Below are 6,866 nucleotides of genomic sequence, written 5' to 3' on the forward strand. Positions count from 1 at the left end.
GGGCGCGCACGCGAGGGCAGGGACGTTGGGCCGCCCTCTGCAGCGCGGGGGCGCGGGCTGCGCGTGCGCGTCGGGAGCGACCCGGCAGGGAGCCCCGGGGAGGGAGGGGAGGCACCCCAAGGGCGTGTGGGGGGAGCATTCGTGGGAGCGGCAGGAGGGGGCTACCCGAGGGCACCTGCGGGCCCTGGGAACCTACCTGACATCCTTCTCTTCCCAAACTGGCCGGTGGGTGACTATGGTTGGGAGCATGCACCCGCTTCCATGAAGGGTGTAATGAAGCATGGCTTCCTGCAGTTGGCCACGCTAACTTCACAGCGCTGCCGCAGCCACTCCACCCATTAAATTCGTATCCTGGATTCCACCCAAAGTTCACCCACTGGAAATGTTACTAGAGCTGCCTCCCACTTGTGTACCACGTTGGCCCCACAGACAAATGAAAGTGCATCCAGGAAGGTCAAAAGCTGGTGTTAGGGAGCCCCCAAACCACTCTCAGCTTGCTGTGCAGGAGTACAAGTGGCTATCAGGCATTAGCAATATAATGGGGTCTGGTAAGTGTAGTTCTAGGACAAAACAGGTTCTGGTCTGTCACCAACGGATAATTAAGACCATAAGACAGTTCTGATTGAGGAGTTCTGATTCAGGAGTCTTCTGACTCTTTTCTACTTTTACTTTTGGAAATGTGAAGTCATCTAAATGGCAGACATGGGCGCTCACCGCTCACACACAAACAGAAAATGGATTAGGCCTATCTGAATAATTAGCTGGATACTAAGCAGTTTTTAAGCTGTGAAAGCTCCCCCTGTTGCCCCATCCCTTATGGAGCCATGTAAATCAAGTATTGATTTTAAGCAAAAAGTGTCTAATCATAAAAGTTTAGCATGAAATGGGAATTATGGATTGATTGTTTAAATGACAAGCATAGTTACAGGGCGAATTCATGGTTTTTGGTTAATAACTTCAGGTACAAAATGGTTTATCAGGAATTAGCCATATAACGTGATCTGGAAAATGCACTTATATCATACTAAACGATGGAGGGATCCAAGTTCTCCTTGTCAATCATCAGGAAATAGTATAATGGTTTAAGCTTTTAAAACATTCCAAATGTTCTCCTAAAGAAGAAAACGTTAGCATGGCTTTTTTGTATTTCAGATTAATTGGTAGAATGATGCTGCAGTTAAGCATCGATTAGCAAATATATTCATATGTCTTAAAAGCTAAATGAGATATCTGTAGAAATGGAAATTACCGAAGCTTACTGATACAGAGAAAATGTCCACCAAAGGGACACATGGAAAAAAGACATACAGAAATGACAGCTCTCTATTAACTACGTAAATGCATTTAGAAAGGGTGAGTAGAGGATTACAGCGGATATGGCAACAATTCATAAATTTTGGAACCTATAATAATGTTTTAAAAATGCCCCTAAAACAAAAGTACCGTTTTTGTATATCCTGACTACACAGTATTCAGTATTTTATCTTGCCCTTATACAAAGGATACCAGTTCAATATCTAATTCTTACCCAAACTCCTAATGTAATTTTGAGTTAAAATCAACGTGAAATTTCCCTTTCCAAAGACTGCAGTCAAACCTTAATACATTAAGTTATTTAAAAATACATTCATTTTATATTTAGTGTATTGGAGCTTCTTGTGATGGAATTAATTTGTATGTAAAGAAGGATGAGTACCTTATCCTGTAACATGTAATAAAAAAAAAAAGTAGGTGAAACACATACTCTTTCCAAAACAAAACAAAGTAAAATTGCCATTTGTAATAGGTTTTTGAAATTCAAATAACGAAAATACACCAATTAAGAATATGCTTATATATAAATAACGGTATCTGAAGCAGAAATTTTAAGTAAAATTTTAAATAACTGTATAAATGTTGACAAAATGTAATTCCAAGTATTTAAAGCTGATTTTTAAAATGATGGATTGAGTTATGAAAATAATTAGGGAAAAAGATAGGTGTAATAAGTCATTTTCATTTTAACTTGAGTGCCAGATATTGAACTTTTCCTTATATATCTGAAGCAAGTAGTGTGTACTTCTATAAAATATTAAGTGAAAAGGAAGAAAAGCAGACAATATAAAATAGTTCAAATATACAGTGAATTATTTATTCATTCAGTAAATATTTATTGAACATTTACTGTGTGTCATAGACTGTTTTGGATATGGAGAATACAACAATGAGAAAGTTGCACTTGTCCTTTATTAGATGTAAATAAAGTTGTATAATATGTAAGCTGAATATGCTGCTTCTCACATCTCAGAATAGGTAGAACATATTAACTTGCCAAAATTGTTAAAGTTCAACTAAATTTTTTAAAATAGTGATGTAAAATAGCAAATTATGAGATTTATAGTCACCCAATAGAAAACAATAACTTAATCTTAAATAGTGTTATCATTTAAATCTAATTCCATATTCCTCAAATATCCAAGTATATCTAGTACCTGTCGAATAAAAGAAAAGCCTATTGTTTCTAATATCCTTCATATAAAACCACTAACACAATACTGGCTCATCTATTTCTCTAAACTAATCATCTGAGGCAAACCACAAAAAAACTCAAGCAAAGTATTTTATGATGTAACCTCTAACCCTACCATAATGAGAAAATGTATTTCCACTCTATGGGCAATATATCTTCTTATAATTTTCTTTAGTCCCCAACCAAAGCACCAATTTTTTGAATTTGCTTTTCCATAATCATTTATATAAGTAGATGCTGTGAAAGAAATATTTAAAACTACATTTGGTTCATATGTTAACATTGCTTGTATTAATTACCTGTTTTACTTAAATTTTTGTACTCCTATTTGCTCATATTATATTTAGTCTATGAGACCCATTGTTAAAATATATTTCTATAGTGAGGAATAGAAGTTGAGTTCTATTTCTATGAGGCTGAGACTATAATACACTTTCCTTAGCTCAGATTCCTGACTTCCACAGTCCGTATTGGCCTTGATACTAAGTTTTATACAACAAACAATTAGAATTCATGTATTATTAAACCTCATCAGAAACTATAATCTCGTTTCTAAATAAATTACTTGGAAAATTCAAAAAGCCAATTCCTTATGACTTGTAGACTTACAGATATATCCTTTCAACATACATCTGATCCTCAAGAGTTTTTAGCTTTTATGCAAAAAATGTGTTGTAAGCCATGTATATTTATGGTAGTTTGATTAAAATATTGAAGTATTTCTGCAACTAGTTTTGTTATTTACCTCACAGATGCAAACGCACACGTGCTGCCTTTATGTCTCATGTATTCAAGTTTTCATTAGAGGGGTATTCAATTATAGTTTTAGTTGAGATTCTGTTAATGATTTTTGCAAGATTTCACTTAATGAAGCATGATTAGGTGTAAGACTAGATTTTTCTTTTACTTACAATATCACCTAGCAAGTGCTTGCACATAGTAGGCCCACAATGTTTTATTTAATGTACAATATTGGCATTTAAAAGCTAATTGTAGTCTGAGCTTTATTCTTTAGAATAAAGCAAGGCTTTATTTTGTATGCACAATTTAAGTAAAATTTCCAAGTCATAACTGATAGAAATTTTCCAATAAATTAGTTTCTTTAAAGATCTTTACTAGTTGAAATTAACATTAGTCGTTTTTTTTACCAGATAATTTTGAATTATAATTGTCTACACTTAAACAGCCCTAAAATGCTAACCACCTTTCATATAAGTCAGTACTGCATTACTAAACAGACTCTAAGAATCATAATTAATATTATTGCTAGATAGATTTAATTTTTGGAAAGTTTAGTTAGCTAATGTTCAAAGTTAAATCCTGCGTAATCTAAATTAAAAATCTTTTTAATAATCAAGGTCTAATATTTACTTTAAGAGAGTTTCCCTTACTTAATCTTGTATTTGGCTTCAGAGCTATTCCTTTTGCTATAAAATTGATCTTAATTGGCTGCCTTTACATGGGGGGGTTAAAAACCTTGTAATTACTAGTATAAATATAGTATCTCAAAAAATGCCTTTAGATCTTCCAGATGTTACATAAACCTCAAACATTTCAGAATTAGACTTTTTTTCTGTGATGCAACAATACTTAAATGTGCTACTCTGACTTTTCAGGATATCATGACTATAATGTAAGAGTAGCACTGTAAAATCCTCGTTCCATTTTTTCACTGATACTGAAGTTTGCATCTCTGTTATAACTAAAGTCTGATTCAAGTGACATATTTAGGTGTCTGTTTATAGGATACAGTAAGATTAAATGAAAAAGATTCTGGACATGGAAAGAGGAAAATCAGTTTTTAAAATGGGAGAGAACCATGAAAGAAATGAAACATATCTAGGACTGCAAAAAAAGAAAAAGAAAGAGAAATTAAACTGAATTGCCAAATGCTATTTGGACCAAAGAAAGTCACTTTTTAAGATTTAAATGTTTTCCTCTCTGAAAGGGAAGGGGCCACTGCTTATCAAATCCAGAAAAAAGCCCAAGAATATGTTAATTAAGTGCATTGTGTCCCACAAAGAATGAGTTTGACAAATTCATTTTTTATTCCTTCAATTAATAAACTGTCTGCTACATCTTAAGATTTTTAAAAATCTATAATGTAGACATTTACCTCTTGCAATTGTACAGTAACAGTGCCAAAGACCAACATGACCCCATAGGGTGAATCTTAGCATTCCTGGCAAATTAAACACACAAGCTTCAGATCACTTTTTGTCACTCTTTACTGCGGTGATTGCAAGACAGAAAGTAGGTAGTTTTTATAGGGTGGCACTTTAGCCTAATTAAAAAAGCAGTGAAGGTTGGTGCACGCAGAAGTGGAAAATACAACAACATAATACTTAAGAAAGGTATTACAAAGACTGACCAAGAATGCTATTCGTCCCTCTCCTTCCCCACCCCCATTCAGGCCTTTTTTTCGCCCATTTGTTGTTTTTCTCACAAGTATATCCTGACTTGTAACTATTTTTTTTTTTTTTGCTTTAAATGAAGAACACCTGAAATAGTAAAAGGTGTAAAAAGACTGACCTTCTATCAGCCACATGTACTAAGAAATAAATATACAAAGCTACTCTAAATACTGAAAGGCTTATAAATAAAAAGATGTAAATTGAATACAAGGAGTGGGGGGGATTTAGGGGGAGGATGAGTATAGAACGGAATGAGCGACTGAAAATACTTAATTTTCAGCCCCGATTTTTTTCTGTTCAAACCCCCATAATCACATCTCAAATGACTTCTTACATAAGAATTTCTCCTCGTACCTCGAAATAACTGAGTGATTTCCGCATGGAAATGCAAGTTTTGAAACCTCGCAAAATAAAGTGTTAAAATGCAAACAACTGCAATAGCATTTCAAATGTAAAATCACAACCATCACTACCTTTAACTGACTCTTAAGCAGTCTTTCCAAGCAGATGCTATTTATGAACATATCATCTGTTAACTTCTTTCTTGTAATTCAAAACTCTTGTCAAATGATGTTTTCCTGATGACGTGTAAATATAATATTCCACCATAGATCAATTCTAATTGGTTTTTTAAAACCCACCTTGGGAAACAGAGCTGCATAAAATACAGACTAGTCATAAGTATTTTAGAAGGAATTTCCGCAAAATCTATTATAATTCTAAGTCGAAACTACTCCCTAGCCCTCGTAAGGTTTGGGCCACACGAGTGAAATTATTCCTTCAGCTCTTTACGTAGCACGACGATTTCGGTCTTGTCTGCAAGACTGCAGATCACTTGTTGGAAACCTTCATTTTCTTTTTTTAACTGTGACGTTCGCCAGAAATATTTTTCCCACATGCCTCACAAGGAAAAATAAGCAGGAGTTTCGTAGGTTCGGTTGCAAATATTTGTTTCCAAAAGGTGGTTGAAAGACACCTTATATGTTTTTCCCTTTTGAAATTGAGATATTTTGAAAATGCATTTCACCATAAGAAACAGAGCCCACTTTTGTGAGGACCAGCTCAACCTTTCCTTTTAAAATCAGATTTCTTGTATGCAACAAAGAGCTGAGTAATAACAAACAGGAACAGCGAAACGTGCTTTTCCAAACTCCTTTGAATCCTGACACTCATTTTCGAATCCTTACGTTTAAAACTGCGTCAAATATTACACGATCAACTCTAACTCTCCAGATCCTGAAAATATTCTGTATTTTTGCTGGTCTGCTGATCACTTTACAAACATTATCTACGCTGCTTTCCTTTTCTTTGAACGTAAGAGTTGCACTCTCGCCCAGCTCCCTTCCATTCAGCACGTTGCAAAGCCTCCTTTCTACGAGGTCTTTCCGAGCGAACCCGTCACTAGCGATTGTACCCTAAAACTTGCTGGCCGGGGACCGACCGGGGCTTTGGGGAGGCGAAGGCGGGGACCGGCTTGGCCGCAGGGACCCCTCCCTCGGGAAGGACGCGTTGGCCGAGCTGCAGCGCGAGGGCCGAACAATGGGGCCGGCCGGGCCGGGAGGCGGGTCCCGCTTCCTCCGGCCGCCCGCCCGGCCCTCCCCGGCCGCGTGTTCGCGCTCGCGGCCCGGCGCTTTCCTCCCGCCGCCGCCGCCGCTGCCGCCGCTTCCCTCCTTCCCCGCCCGCCAACCCAGGCTCCCTCCGGTGCTTCCTGCTTTCTCGGCGGCGGCCTCCTTAACACTATTTTCCCGAAAACAATTTTTTTTTTTTTAACAATTCCTGGATTTTTCAGACGAGTCTCACTTCCATCTGAACGTGGATTTGCTATTTCCCTTCCAGGAAGGGGAAGAAAAAAATGATTCGTCAGGAAATCCCAACTCTAAAAGGAAATACAGCAAACCCACACAATTTGGAATCCTTAACCCATCTGTCGCATTAAAAATAAA

Source organism: Chinchilla lanigera, unplaced genomic scaffold (assembly GCF_000276665.1).
Source record: "Chinchilla lanigera isolate Chin_1 unplaced genomic scaffold, ChiLan1.0 scaffold00028, whole genome shotgun sequence".
NCBI classification, from domain to species: domain Eukaryota; kingdom Metazoa; phylum Chordata; class Mammalia; order Rodentia; family Chinchillidae; genus Chinchilla; species Chinchilla lanigera.